This window comes from Lupinus angustifolius, chromosome LG03 (assembly GCF_001865875.1).
Source record: "Lupinus angustifolius cultivar Tanjil chromosome LG03, LupAngTanjil_v1.0, whole genome shotgun sequence".
Taxonomy (NCBI): domain Eukaryota; kingdom Viridiplantae; phylum Streptophyta; class Magnoliopsida; order Fabales; family Fabaceae; genus Lupinus; species Lupinus angustifolius.
In genome coordinates, this window is record NC_032011.1 from 7981027 (window position 1) to 7998174 (window position 17148).

Here is a 17148-nt window from a genome sequence, read left to right on the forward strand (position 1 = left end):
TAGATAACATTTCAAAAGGAAGAATGAAAAACATGGTTGGGAAAATGAACCAAGAACTATATATAACATGATAATTTGAACATCATATCCACACAAGGTCTAAACCATTACCTCTTCATCTATTCTTCTTATTATCTCCACATGTCGAGGAAGCAAATCCTGAAGAAGTGTCAAACTCCATTTCTCTAGCGCTACCGGCAGAACTGTGTGGTCTGTGTAAGCAATCGTTCCAACAGAAGAGAATAATAATAATAAAAAAAAACTCTCCCCATTGTCGATTTAAGGGAAGATGATAAAAAAATATATTAAAAGAAAACTCCTGCATTACCAATTTAGGGGATAATATTTCTAAAAGGTGCACGATGCAAGTAAATTTGCCGCAAAAACAAATAGTAGAAAATGAAGTGTTGTGTGTAGAAAAAGGTTGGAAAATGTATTAGATGCTTCTTAACTCTTGTTTGGTGTTTTCATTCGTTAACCAATTAAGACCATCTCTTAGGCCAATATAGGTAACAAAAAGATCTCATTTTTGTGTCTTGTTTATGATTATGGCTCTTCTCCTTTATTGGATAAGGCTATGCATACCTAAGATTATAATATATGATAAAACAAAATTTTAATGGTTTGAATTTTGGTTTTTTTATTTAAATTAAATATTTTTATAAAACTAACTCCTCTTACATTTTCAGTACTGGAGAGTCCTGCGAAAATGAATCTATTTTCTTATTTATGGGATGATGATAGTTATCCCTAATCATGACTTCAAGTATGTTTCAAATCAATTATAATGAAACAAAAATAATTAAAGTTGTGAATGCTTAACTTTTTTAATTCATATGATATATTGTGATTGGTATGAGAGAGACTTTGGGACATGCTTAGGATAAGCAAATCCTTGTCTTTATTTATGTCTCAGTTCAATAAATTTTAGTTGATAAAATTTGATTGATTTGGGATATGGATACATAAATTTTTTGGAATAATAATATCTTTGTTCAAATATAAGACTTCATGTCCTCAGAAAAAATATTTATAATTTTTTATTAAAAATTTAAAATCATTGGCAGATAATTTTTTTTTCCTACCATTTTATTAGAGAGAATCCATGTCTAAATAAAAGTCTCAAATCATATCATAAATTTGCACTAATGATAATAAAGAAATACCAACATTAATAATGAATATTTAAATATTTTTTACTGGCATGACATATTTTCATTAGATATGAGCAATATAGACAAGCCCTCAAAAATAAAAATGCTCACATCGAGTAAAAGAGCAAACATTACATATAAGTTTTATGACTATTGCAAGTAGTTATTATGAACTATATTTTCTTACTAATTACTCTTCAAAATTTATTAGTTAGTAAAATTAGTCACTTTAAAAATAAATTATTAATAAACAAACAAGGAAATAAGACTCAAAACATTAGTAATATAACATTATATATTAGTCAATATATAACATTATAGAAAATATGTCAAAATATAAAATTATTTCTAAAAAATAGAATAAGTAAAAATCAGAGTTAAAAGTGATTAACACATAATATCCATATATAAAAAATAAAATTAATTAATAATGATCTAAAAGTCGATGCTAAAGCAAAATACACATGTTAAAAATTTTCATTGCTATTAATTTAATATTATCTATATGCAGTGACAAATTTACAAACAGTTAAAGTTTAAATACTAGTTAGAAATAAAAAATAGTTTGTGACAACTATTTTCAAAATAATATCATGTTTTTGGTGTTTTTATAGACTTTTCCTAAAGTATTTATTGTAATTAATTTTATGTTGACTTGTTTAATATACTAAGATATTTTTTATTGTTGACTTCAAAACCATGTCATTTATTTATTTATGTCTCCCAAAAATTTATTCATACGATTCTCTTTCTTTATAGTATTTCTAAATAATTACAAATTAACAAGGAAATAATTTAATGTGAGAATGAATAGGACAATTTTAAGGTAACCTCAATTTAATAAACGGATAGTTCTAAATAAGTCCATGATCTTCTATCAAGAATAAAAAGTAGGTTAAAAACTAATAATAATAACACACTTAAAACCTTAACCTTTTTATTTAGGACTTGTTAGCAAAACCCATTTAATTTGTCCTTTTTTGTCTAAAAAAACTACTTCTATCATCCATTTTTATTTTATCTATTTCTAACTAACTTTCCCTCCACAATTCTATTAGTAACTAACTACACTATTACAATTATGTCCATATCACACTCTGTACAATAATGACACTTTTAAGTTATTAACATTTTTGTGCACAAAAATAAAACTGTGATATTGATGTCAGATGGAAAAAGTAAAGGAAAAAATATTAAAACCTACTATTGTCATCTAGTATAGACATCATACATTGATATCTATGGAGAGGTACATCATATTTTGAGGTAAAGTGGATATGCAGATGTGAGAGAAGTGTCAACTAAGATGTCAAATCCACTTATTCAAATAATGAAATTAAAAGCAAAAGTTCTACCCTACTACATTGTAAAAGGAAAGAAGAAAAACAATGGCCTCTTAATATGGATACAGCTACATTGTAACTTACCTGACACATCATATGTATATAGTTATATGGTTTACTTTTTACATTGGAACCTTCTTCTTCTTTATGACAGGCTCCATTTGTGGTACACGATACAATAAATTCAATATACAGTATGTAGAATACATGAGAAAACTATGTAACTATGATCAGACTTGGTCCTAGCTTGGCATATTCTAGGCTCGAGCCGAAATGAAATTGAAGGTTTTAAACTTATCAAAAACTCTTAACTATGTGAAACATTAATATCAATGTTTGAACAAAAACATTAGTTTATATATTTTGGAGTTCAAGAAATTTGTTGGCAGCATTTACCCTAGGTTAGGGACTTCCTCAAAATATGAGTGATGCCCACAAGTCCAGGCCAATACAATAAACCAACAACAAGGCCTCACATGGATACAACAGTTTATAAGCAAATGTGTATTCTACTTTGTTATACTGAACTTTCTGAACTACATTGTTACATATAGAACCTTGGACACCTAGACATTAATGATGAAAAATCTATAGTTGTTTGAACCTGATCATTGTCTTGTAAAAGTCTTTGTCACTTTCACTGTTTTGAAACCAACATTCAAAAATTCTGACTATTATCTTCTGAGACTAGACACGGTAAATCATACCAATCTCTAGCAAAGAAGTATAGTCTAAATTCAGAACAACATCAGACTCTCTGCAATTCTTGCTTAGAAAATCAAAGACAATATTTATTGCAAATTTCTTTATGAAGGAGGATGAATTCTTTGCCTTTGCATAGGAATGACCAATCAAAGAGGTGACACCAAACTCTTTAGCTGTAAGAATCTGCACAGATTCATCTTTGTAGAGAGACTCTTCATGACGGTCATCACCATTCCTCATTACCTTCACAAAATTCGAAGATCGGAACAATTTCTCCTCACAATATGAATTAATAATACCTTCCACATCCAAGTTTCCATTTTTTTTAGACAATTCATGTGTTGGTTCTGGACTGATCTCTTCTTCGGTTTCTACAAACTGTATTATAGAAGATAGCATTTTATTCTCAAAATTATAGTTCTCTTGTGGTATGTCCTTGTAACCATACCGACAACGCAATGGAACATGCTATACTCTCTCGGGCCTACCCGACTAATGACAAACCGTTTCTTTTCACTGACATAAGGGACTTGAACAGATTTGACACAGACAAAAACTAGCACCTGATGGAGTGCTGGCAAGTTTGTAACCAAATGGCCAAAAAAGGCAGGGAAACCAGAAGCCACATTAGTGTACATTAGTCCAACACCAGGGACACGAACCATGCCGAGGGAAGGTCCCATAGACAGTAAGTAGTTGGTTGTAATCTTGTTTTCCACATCAAATTCGTATTTCTTCAATGTTCCGTAGTTCCAAGTATACATTAGGCACATAACGATAAAGGATAGTACAAGTGAAATCCATGCTCCTTCAATGACCTTGTAGATACAAGACGAGACGTAAAAGAGTTCAACTGATCCAAAAAATAGCAAACATGTAATGGCTATTATTATTCCTTGTTTCCAGACAATGACAATTACTAGTGCCATCAAGCACGTCGTCACGAACATAACAGTGGTGACTGCAAGCCCTGCAGATCCAGCAAAGTAGTTGAATTTACCGGTCAAGTTTCAAGTATCATAATCATAGTGGAAAAGAAATGTACAATATGCATGACCCATCCTGTTTGTATCCCTTAGGCCAATTGTGACTGCTAAACATAGGCACATTAATATCCAATTGACTTCTGGGATGTATGTCTGCCCATATACTCTGCTTGAAGTACGAATAATCTTTACCGAAGGAAAACAATGTAACGCATGGCACTGACTTATGATTGAAAAGGTAGCAGAAACTGCTGCTTGGCTTGCTACAATGGATGCAAGAGTGGCGAGTACGAACACCGGCCAAAACACAGTTTCTGCAGAAAAATATAGTTGTAGTTATACAAGAGTGGCCTAAAATAACTGCCAGTTAAGGGTTATTTATATTCTTGCCTGGTATCGCTTTGTAGAAACTTTGCTCAACATCAGAATGGTTCTTAGAGAGGAACGCAGCCTCACCCATGTATGCCAGAATGAGGCAGGGATATACTAGAAAGGTGAAAGTTATCTGAGATGAAAGTACTAATGTCAAAATAGAACTCCTTTTGATATGGTAGAAAAATATACAAGTCAGTTAAACTACACAGTCAATTTACCCTTATTGAGACAGCTGAAAAATGGCCCATGTCAGCAAACATGGTCTCCACACCTGGTAGAATATTACAGAAAAAATTACTTTCCAAACTCCAATCGGTTTCTAATAAAATAACTTAACTGCAGCATAGGTACCTGTGATTGAAAGCATTACTCCACCTAATGACAGCCATCCTTCAATGCCAGTTGTTCTGATGAACCTAAACATGTAGACTGGAGAAAGTGCATAATATATTTTCGGGTTCCAGCGGAATATGTTGTATACGCCGATAACACTGATACATAAAAGCCATGCTGCAACAAATGGAGCAAACAAGAAAGCAACTGTATGTGTGCCATATTGCTGAATGTAGAAAAGTCCCACTAAAATCACACATGAGATCATAACAACATAATCTGCAAGATAAATCGTCTAAAGTCTTAATACACTATGAATAGGAAATATATTGGAATATGGTAACAGAAGAAGCTTTCTGGATTTACTATCATCGAGTTGACTGATTTTAACTTTAACACCCGAAACTGCCAAAAGAACTGAAAAAATGTTTATAAACACAAATAAGAAACATGATCAACTATAGAAGCTCATGAATTAAACATCAATATAGAAGCTCAGGTGCTGCACTAGATCAGCTATCTGATACTGCAGGAGTGAGTACACCATCACTAACTGTCATACAGGTTCCGAGTAGAACAAAGATAAGTAGTCCTTTCTGGAGCCACGGGTTCTTTTCGAAGAATGACTTCAAAAGAGAAGACTGCCGTGTGTCCGCAGAATCTTTGGTGGCATAAGCAGACAGTGTCTCATCAGTGGATTGCTGATTAGGCAAAAGGCCCAGTCTGGCATTTCGACAGAGTAGTGAGTATAATGCAAAGGTACCTCCTGCATAAAAGTTAGCAGTTTATCCCATTAAGATTTGATCATTTATCTTATCTATCTGTGCTATTTGAGATACTAATTATTATTATTAAAGACATAAAAATACTACAATTCTTGCTTACATTCAACCCTCAGGGTAAGAGGAAATACATTGGCATCAAATTTCTATTATATAAAGAATGGTAGTTATGTGTAAATTAAGCCTGAAAATACTATCATGCAAATTAATCAGCATATATAACACAATCATATTCCAAGAAACTCAATAAAGAGAGAAAACAACTATGTTCATATTCATAGTTATATAAATGCAAAACAAGCAAATGACAACATATGCATAGACTATGGTTTTTGTCAAACTGTTATTCCAAGTGACATGCATGCCACAGAAACTAATCGTTTTCGGGGTGCATGGTTATCCCTCCCAACAACTGTAACTCCCAGGAATCGAACTTTTAACTTTTGGTCTACCTAGGGGTCTAGCGGGTGTTACAGCACTAGACCAACGCCTTGTTGATAGCAGGATGGTTTTTTGGCTAGCTACGAATGTAATTACAAAATTGTGCATCCTTCTCAAATAGTTATCATTGGCTTGGAAGGAATTGCTAAACAGTAGCTTGAAGAGAGCAGACATCACAATGAAAATGTATTTGAAGAGAGCAATTATAGTTAATGTCCAGAAGACAAATTAAAGCACCCCAAAAATTTCCACATCATCTTCTTTGAGGCTCAATTTCCCTGAGAATGTGGTCTTGTAAACATAAAGAGGAGAGGTACTAAGGTCACCATAAACTACTCCAAGACTCTGGTAAGCCAGAGTGAGCACTGTTGCAAAAGATGTTCCCTTTAATTTCTGATACAGGGAGGCCAAAAATAAGAATATATTCAAATGTTTGAATTAAATTCTTTCTCAAATTGAAAAACCAATAACTGAACACACTAGAAGAGATGAAACAAATGGAAGATAGTTACATAAATATCTCATTTACGATATGAATCACGCGCCGAATTCACCATATTGTGTGCAACGTATTGGGTTCGTCATAAAGAGGTCTCATAAAATTAACGTAAAAGGTAATGAAACACATACCCAAGTAAACCACATAGTCCCACCTGTACCTACCGCATACGAGGTAACTACGAAATGGAGAAGTAGTTCATCAGGACCCAGCAGATGAAAATATCCAAAAGAAATAAGGTTGTATAGCCTGTCAATGTTGGGAGGGCATGTGGTGGTTTCAATCTTGATAAGCTCTATCATACAGTACTAGTGGAAATGTGAAGACCCTATGTTATAATATACAAATTCAAACGGACACTAATGGCTCTATAACCCACAAATGCCCTTCTTATACACTCTGTTGGAACCATTGAAACACAATTCTCTTATTTTGATAGAGAACTGTAAATTGGTTATTCCCTACCAATTCGTGGTTCTTTTGCCAATTGGTTCTCTATAAGCAACGAACTAGATTTTTACTTACAATTTAAGTAAAAGAAAAGAAGAGTAATTGGTAATGTACACTTATCTACATGAATGAGTTACACCAAATAAGAATGAATTTTATCATTGGTTATTTCTCCTATGGTGAAACAAAAGTTGATTCAAACTTGCAAGAAGCAGCACTAGAAATGACTGACTCTACATGGAGCTATAGAAACCCGACTAAGTATACCCCTAACATATCAATATTTGACAGGGTAATGTAGCGCGTACTTTGTACCCACATCCGTACTTTGTACCCACACCCGTACCAAAGAGAACCATATATCAAGTGGCTATGGGTGGAACAAAATGCTGAATATACTTAATACTCCAATAGTCATCAAAACAATGGATAAATCCCATTTAACTCAAAGGATAAATGAAGGACATTCAAAGAATAATGACAACTTACAGATGCATTAGTGACTAAAAAAGTTGACAAGAAACTACACAAAGAGGTGAAAGCATAATTACGGGTTATGTGATTCACATGGTACCTGGTTAGTCATTTTTTATTATAAGCAGTGAATTCGATACGCAGTACATACCATAAATGAGATAATTATGTAACTGTATGTGAAAGTCGAGTTTTGCCACACAAAAAAATACCTGCTTGGGTTTTCCTTGTTCCATAGCTAGCAGATGGGTTAATGACAGAGAGGATAGAGAGGGTGAAAGGGAGATCATAGAAGAGAGCAGTCACTGACAAAATGATGAGAGTCAGAAAAAAGAATATATAGATGAAAAGTGTAGGCAATGAGTAGGAAAAGAAATGACAAATTTACTTGTATGGTAGCCGAGTTAGGGGTTTTTTATTGTTACATATAACTCGACAGTGTAGTTGACGATACACATAACTCGTCAACTACATTGACGATTTTGGTGTGAATTGTCATATTCTTCCTGTTCCTCTTCCCCAACTTCATCATCTGTTGCCTTTATATCATTATCATGAAGACCAATTTCTTTCACATCCTCAGAAGCAGGAACCTTCTTTAAATTATTAAGCAGCTCTATCACTGAGTTGGGTAAGTCAATATTTTCTAGTATTCTCATCTTTCTAAGCTTTTGTTGTAACAAGGCAAGATCATCTATCCCATACTTGGAAACAATTTCATGTATGATCTGATTGACAAAACATAAATACATGGCATTAGATATAGATAACATTTCAAAAGGAAGAATGAAAAACATGGTTGGGAAAATGAACCAAGAACTATATATAACATGATAATTTGAACATCATATCCACACAAGGTCTAAACCATTACCTCTTCATCTATTCTTCTTATTATCTCCACATGTCGAGGAAGCAAATCCTGAAGAAGTGTCAAACTCCATTTCTCTAGCGCTACCGGCAGAACTGTGTGGTCTGTGTAAGCAATCGTTCCAACAGAAGAGAATAATAATAATAAAAAAAAACTCTCCCCATTGTCGATTTAAGGGAAGATGATAAAAAAATATATTAAAAGAAAACTCCTGCATTACCAATTTAGGGGATAATATTTCTAAAAGGTGCACGATGCAAGTAAATTTGCCGCAAAAACAAATAGTAGAAAATGAAGTGTTGTGTGTAGAAAAAGGTTGGAAAATGTATTAGATGCTTCTTAACTCTTGTTTGGTGTTTTCATTCGTTAACCAATTAAGACCATCTCTTAGGCCAATATAGGTAACAAAAAGATCTCATTTTTGTGTCTTGTTTATGATTATGGCTCTTCTCCTTTATTGGATAAGGCTATGCATACCTAAGATTATAATATATGATAAAACAAAATTTTAATGGTTTGAATTTTGGTTTTTTTATTTAAATTAAATATTTTTATAAAACTAACTCCTCTTACATTTTCAGTACTGGAGAGTCCTGCGAAAATGAATCTATTTTCTTATTTATGGGATGATGATAGTTATCCCTAATCATGACTTCAAGTATGTTTCAAATCAATTATAATGAAACAAAAATAATTAAAGTTGTGAATGCTTAACTTTTTTAATTCATATGATATATTGTGATTGGTATGAGAGAGACTTTGGGACATGCTTAGGATAAGCAAATCCTTGTCTTTATTTATGTCTCAGTTCAATAAATTTTAGTTGATAAAATTTGATTGATTTGGGATATGGATACATAAATTTTTTGGAATAATAATATCTTTGTTCAAATATAAGACTTCATGTCCTCAGAAAAAATATTTATAATTTTTTATTAAAAATTTAAAATCATTGGCAGATAATTTTTTTTTCCTACCATTTTATTAGAGAGAATCCATGTCTAAATAAAAGTCTCAAATCATATCATAAATTTGCACTAATGATAATAAAGAAATACCAACATTAATAATGAATATTTAAATATTTTTTACTGGCATGACATATTTTCATTAGATATGAGCAATATAGACAAGCCCTCAAAAATAAAAATGCTCACATCGAGTAAAAGAGCAAACATTACATATAAGTTTTATGACTATTGCAAGTAGTTATTATGAACTATATTTTCTTACTAATTACTCTTCAAAATTTATTAGTTAGTAAAATTAGTCACTTTAAAAATAAATTATTAATAAACAAACAAGGAAATAAGACTCAAAACATTAGTAATATAACATTATATATTAGTCAATATATAACATTATAGAAAATATGTCAAAATATAAAATTATTTCTAAAAAATAGAATAAGTAAAAATCAGAGTTAAAAGTGATTAACACATAATATCCATATATAAAAAATAAAATTAATTAATAATGATCTAAAAGTCGATGCTAAAGCAAAATACACATGTTAAAAATTTTCATTGCTATTAATTTAATATTATCTATATGCAGTGACAAATTTACAAACAGTTAAAGTTTAAATACTAGTTAGAAATAAAAAATAGTTTGTGACAACTATTTTCAAAATAATATCATGTTTTTGGTGTTTTTATAGACTTTTCCTAAAGTATTTATTGTAATTAATTTTATGTTGACTTGTTTAATATACTAAGATATTTTTTATTGTTGACTTCAAAACCATGTCATTTATTTATTTATGTCTCCCAAAAATTTATTCATACGATTCTCTTTCTTTATAGTATTTCTAAATAATTACAAATTAACAAGGAAATAATTTAATGTGAGAATGAATAGGACAATTTTAAGGTAACCTCAATTTAATAAACGGATAGTTCTAAATAAGTCCATGATCTTCTATCAAGAATAAAAAGTAGGTTAAAAACTAATAATAATAACACACTTAAAACCTTAACCTTTTTATTTAGGACTTGTTAGCAAAACCCATTTAATTTGTCCTTTTTTGTCTAAAAAAACTACTTCTATCATCCATTTTTATTTTATCTACAAACAAAACTACTTCTATCATCCATTTTTATTTTATCTAAAAAAAAACTAAACATATAATTTTCTTGAAATTTCAGTGATATGGAAAATGATTAACAATATATTATTTTTTATTCCGATAAGATTCATACAAGGTTACATAAGATGGGTGAACATAATTCAAGGATAAGTGATTTCAATTTAAACTGCCAAAATTGGCGGTGGACCAAAAATGTAATATTGTTAAGCGTCACAATTCGGCTCGATTATTTTTTAAAGAAACCTTTAAGATTAGTTTAGCTCCTAGTTTTATGGATTTGAATATGTTGGTTGTTTGAAATATGTTATTATATGAAGTCTCATATTGTCTAACATTAGAATAAAATAGAATATGAATGTTATATATTGGACTCAGATCTTTTGTTATTATGTGCAATAGATATAAGCATCAAGTAGAAACAATCCATGGACACTTGGGCCCATGAGTGTGCTAGGGTTTGTAATCATTATTCTCTAATAATATCTTGGTAGACCTCAACGCTCTCGAGGACGTAGGCACAATTGGCCGAACTCCGTTACTTTATTTGTTTATTCTCTTATATTTATTCTATGCACATTATTTGATTGCTTATGGCTTATGTTGCGTAATGATCATTTCTGTTGCACTAATAATTGGTATCAGAGCCAATTGGTAGATGACTCTTAACCCATGTGCTAGATAATGGCTAAAGTGAGTGAAGGCGTGATGGCTAGACAAGATGGATCAAAGGTACTGCGTAAGGATAAAGTAGATGAGTTGAAGGAGAAGAAAACACGACAGAACTGTCGTGGGGTGATATATGTTGATCCAGAACCCCAAAAGTTCATGTATTGAATTAGGATCAAGGTGGAGATATAAATTCATGTGTTGAGTTTGGCCTTGAGACAAGTGCTGACAACATTGTAAGAATGAGATTGCAATTAGGGGGTGAATTAGTTGACTTAAAATTATAACCACTTTTTCTGCAAGATCAAGAGTTATGCAACGGAAAATATATGCAGAAATTAAACACATAAATAATCAAAGAGAAAAGGGAGAAGAAAATACACAATGATTTTTATACTGGTTCATCTTCTTGTCCACCGAAGGCTACGTCCAGTACTCTTGCAACACAAGAGATTTCTTCACTAAAGATTATGAGTTGCAATTATAATATCTCACCCCGAGATTTCTATGTACCTTACACACTCCCTAATCCTTATTCACTCTTGGAAAACACCTTTCAAAGTGATTCTAATCCCCTTTCTTATCACACCCTCGTGAAAGAAAGTATTCTGCAATAATAATGAAGAATGTATAACAATGGCAGATTGTCTTTACAAGTTTGAAAGTAATATAACTTGCAATGCAATCAACGCTTTTGTATATTTAATAATAATGCTCTTTATAAGTTGGTAAACTTTGAAATAATTTACTTTAAGCAACTTCAGAAAAATCAACTTTGAAAGATTAAGAACTAGTTGCAAAAACTGCAGAAAAATAATTTTAGAATGTGTGTAAGAACTTTTAAAATTTGTTTGAGAGTTGTGTGTTTGTATTGTGAGATTCAATGCCTTTAAATAGACTTTCCAATCACCCATAGTGCAATTACAAAAAGGTAGGAATAGATTGGAGTGAAGATATTTCGTTTGGGATGAAAACCTTTCATTATGAAATCTGAAATCTGATACAACAACTCTCAGTAATCGATTACAACCAGTGGGTAATCAAAATTACCCAAACAGTCTGTCCACTGGACATTTAAATTCTATTTAGAGTAATTGATTACATCAAGTGGGTAATTGGTTACTTAACTTCATTAAAACTGGTAATCTGTTACTCAAAGGTAGTAATGGATTACTCTGATCAGTTTTAAGTTGGATAACTCTTTTCTCATACACGTAACCTGTTACTTAGATATGGTAACCCGTTACACACTGTTTTTGAAAATTGTTTTGAGTATATTGAAGTGTTTCAATTTTCTTTTAAAAATAGTCTGAGCATTACTACTATTGTATATTCAAGAGTATAGTATAGAAGTACCTATTTAGACTTAGACTAATTTGTCTGTAGTTTTGTCTTCATAAGTATTCTTCCTTTTCTTCTTTTTGGTGATGTTGATATCTTCATTAAAATCGTATGTCAAGGTTAGGAGCAAAGATCTTATTCATAATCTCCTCCTTTTGAGGATGATAAACCATTATCTTCTTTAGCAATGTAGTTTTCTGAGAGCAACATACTTTGAGATATGTTAAGATGATTTGAGTATGCTCCCCCTATTTTGTATGCTCTCCCTTTCATTTGGAGTTATATGCCTGAAATGTTTTAAACAGAAAATACACTTACTTTTCTCCCCCTTTTGACTTCATCAAAAAGTAGAAAAACCAAGAGTTTCCAGCAATATATATATATATATATATTATATATCTATATATATATATATCTATATATCTATATATATATATATATAACATACATATTCATAAGATATAAAATAAACATCGCAATGCATTTCATAAAATATAGATGTTTAGATATTTGTTCACAAATAACAAAATATCATAACGACAAATATTGTTCAAAAATATGAAATCATTACAAACATAAAAACAGTAAATTGTTCATAATGATGCACCAAAACAAACAGAAATTCTAGACATAATCTAAGACTCAGACTCAGAGCTGTCTTCACCAATGTCCATTCTACTCAGCTTAGAAGAGAGACGATGAAGTTCAAACTGGATCTGTTGATTTCGAGTATCAAAGGCATCCATCCGGTTAGTAATGTAGCCTCGAAGAGAAAGCAACTCGTCCATAATCATCTGATTGGAAGGCGTGACAACAAATGAGGAAGATTGAGCATGAAACTCAGAAGGTCGAGGTTCAGGAGGGTTATGATTGGTAGGTTATGGTTGATCAGCAGGTGCATTCGGCCTATCAAATCGACGCTTATAGGTGCGGCGGTCATGAGGATCTATGGACAAACCCATTTTGTGGACAACTTCCGCATCAATCTTGCTTTTGCAAAGATTTAGAGCGACCTTGGTTTCACCATTAGTAGAAACACTGAAATGTTCAACAATATTGGTTATGAAAATTGCATAGGGAAAGGGGCTTTGAGTTCCTCGAACATTCCACATTTGTCTCATTATCATATGAGTCCAATTGATTTTGATGTTAAACTTCATAGCGTAATCAATTGGAGTTTTTTGTCACTAATTTGAGAATGATTTGAAAATTTCGGTAAAATGACATAGCTTAGAAAATAATGAAGCAAATGATCTTCAAGTTTGAGATGTCTAGCAGATAGGATATTTCTATTTTTAATAGTCTCACCAAAGCCTTGTTGCTTACGCGTTTCTATTTCCTCTTTAGAAATTCTACACAGAGAATGGTAGAAATCCTTTTGATCATAGTTATCCCATTCACAAACAAGGTTGAAACCTTTTATGCTACCTTGATAGGGTATGTTACATAACAATGAACTAAAAGTTTTCAAATCCAAAATAATGTCTTTTCCTTTCATATAGGAAGTAAGACGATTTTTCTGAAAGTTCATGTTGCAGTAAAATACTCGAACAAGTTCAGAATAAATGAAGTTAGTTTCATAGCAAAAGTCAAAAGGATTTTGTTGCCGTAAAAGATAGGGACAAAGAAAAATTTCAAACTCAAAATTTTCTACATTACCATATTTCAGAGTAAAGATGACTCGACCATGAAAGTGCTCATCGAAGACTTTATGTTGCTCATCATTAGCAAGAAGCCTTGTCAAATCCAGAGGGTTAGACTCCAAAAATGAAGTTCCTTGGTTCCTTTGAGTCACATTTGTGCGTTGCTTCTTTGATCTAGAAGAGGAAGTCATGGATTGAGGTTTTTGAGTTTTTAGGTTTTTGGGTTTTGGAGATTTGGGGTTTTTGATTTAAGCCACTAAACACGAAAATGATGGTATAGAAGTGTTTAGAGTTGACAACATGGTTTAAATAGACACACAAATCACCCAAAACGGATCAAAAACGAAGATTTTAGAGAAAGATGAGGTTGAACACGAGTTGAACATGAGCTGAGGAAGAAGATGAGTTTGAAAATTTTGAAAAATGCAGAAAAAGCACATACATAACTGCACAGAGTAATCGGTTACTCACTTTGAGTAATCAGTTACTCAAAATAAAAAAATTTAATATTTTCAAACAACAGCTTTGAGTAATCGATTATAGCATTTGCATAATCGATTACTGAAACTCCCTGTTTAACCCTATAATCGGTTACTCTCCAGAGTAATCGGCTATTGACCCCAGAAAAACTTATTTTTACGCATATTGATTCTATAAAAATGATTTTTAACCCAAAATTTGAAAGTTTTAAACATAAATAAGCACTTTTAAGTACAAGTAGGCATCAAATAAACATAATGAATCACACATATAATCATATAATCATGTTAAGATAGGTAAGCTTCATCAAGAATGCCTAATTCTAATTTTGTAAAAAGGTTCTTTAGCCAATGGTTTAGTAAAAATATCTGCTAGTTGGTTGAGTATCAACGAATTCAATGATCACATCTTTCTTTTGGTCATGGTCCCTAAGGAAGTGATTCCTTATATCTATGTGTTTGATTCTAGAATGCATAACTGGATTCTTTATGAGGTTTATAACACTAGTATTGTCACATCTTAGAGGAGTGCAGCCTAAGTCTAAGCCATAATCTTGTAATTGTTGCTTAAGCCATAACACTTGGGCACAACAACTACCTGTTGCTATATATTCTGCTTCAGCCGTGCTTAGAGCAACACATGCTTGTTTCTTGCAAGACCAAGAGATTAAAGCATTTCCTAAAATATGACAAGTACCACTTGTACTTTTCCTCTCAGTTTTGCATCCAACAAAGTCTGAATCTGAATAACCAACCGAATCACATATACGTCCTTTTGGATACCACAACCCAACGTTAATTGTGCCTTTAAGATATTTCATGATTCTCTTAACAACAACTAAGTGTGATTATTTTGGTTTAGATTGATAGTGTGCACACAAACATACACTAAACATGATATCAAGTCTACTGACAGTTAAGTATAAAAGAGATCCAATGATACATCGATACTTGGATTGACTTACAAAAATTCCATTATCAACTTCCCCATCATGGACATTTCAAACTCTCATTGCATCATTTTTCCAAAATCACTACACAAAACTTCATTAGTAGAACCAAAAATAATATTATCTACATAAATTTGAACAAGAAGAGTATGATGGTTTATTTTCTTTATAAAGAGTGTAGTGTCAACCTTCCCTTTGGTGAATCCTTTTTCAAGTTGAAAATTGGTTGCACGATCATACCATGCGCTAGATAAAATAAATATAATAACAATATTATCTATACTAATGATTTTTTTTGATGTTCTCTGTATAGGTAATAAGGCCTTTATTACTTGAATAAATGATAATTTTGAAACTTCACGTGCTATGTGCTTTGAACAACCATTGTCATGATAATACATTTATGCTTATGGCTTTCAAGCACTCATGCAAAACAAATTAAAAATATTTTCTAGGTACCTAATGTGATTTGGGTCTTGCGGGGTTAGCACCTTTTTCTATCAATTTATATTGGCCAAATGACACACCATATTTTCTAATATTACAAGTGTTAGGTGTGACCAATTTTATCACAATAAGAACAAGTGGGTAGATGCTTATGTGTCCAAGATTTTATTTTAGAAATAGGATTAGTATGAACATTTTCTTTATAAAACTTTATAGTGCTTCCCATATTGTTTTTCTTAAGACATTCTCATTTTTAGCCACATGATTATTTGCATAGCCAAGATCTCTACGGTTTGTTGAATGTCTGTAGACTTTTATGATCTTGTCTAAATTGTGACTATTCTTGTTGAGTTTATTAAGTTCAAGACTTAATGTTGAAACTTTAGTTTCAAGAGAAACACATTTTTGACATGAGGAAGAAATGAGTTTTTCAATATCTTTCTTTAGAACTTTGTTATGGCTTTCCAAAATAAAAAATTTAATTTTCTGTTTTAGGAAATGTTTCGAAAACTTAACATATTCTTGATGTGAATCATTGAAAGCATTTTGTAACGCATCACATGAAAAAGTATCATTTGGTTCAGAGTTATTAACCTCATAATCATCATTTGAATTGTGCGAAGCCATTAAGGAAATATGTGATTGTTCCTTAATTCTGAGTTTTGGATTTGAACCATCATCGTTATCTTGTGATATAACATTTGTTCTTCTATTCTTCTTGTCTTTCTTTCTTTTGAAAGTATGATGCTTTTGTAGGGCTGGATAAGCACATTCAAGATGATCTGGTTTTCTGCATATAGAGCATGTAGTTTTTTGCTTTGATGTTGATGCTTCACTATTCGTTGTAGATATTTGTACTTATTTGGCTCCATGTATCCTTTCTAATGTGTCCCAAATTTCTTTCGATGTTTTGGAACTTGACACTCTAAGAAATTCTTTTTCTTTTAGAGCCGACACAAGAATGTTTTTGGCTTTAAGGTCGTATTGCACTTTCTTTTTGTCTTCATCATTCCATGAATATTTCAGCTTCACTTCCCTTACCTTGTTGATAACTGTGAAGGGTTCACAGGGTCCTTCTTCAATTGCATTCCATATGTCCAAGTCTTGAGATTCTATGAAG

At 31.8% G+C, this 17148-nt stretch overlaps 1 pseudogene; it reads right to left on the bottom strand.

The window, feature by feature from the left end:
- The window catches only part of LOC109342319, a 73360-nt pseudogene continuing 59098 nt past the window's right edge, over positions 2887-17148 (bottom strand).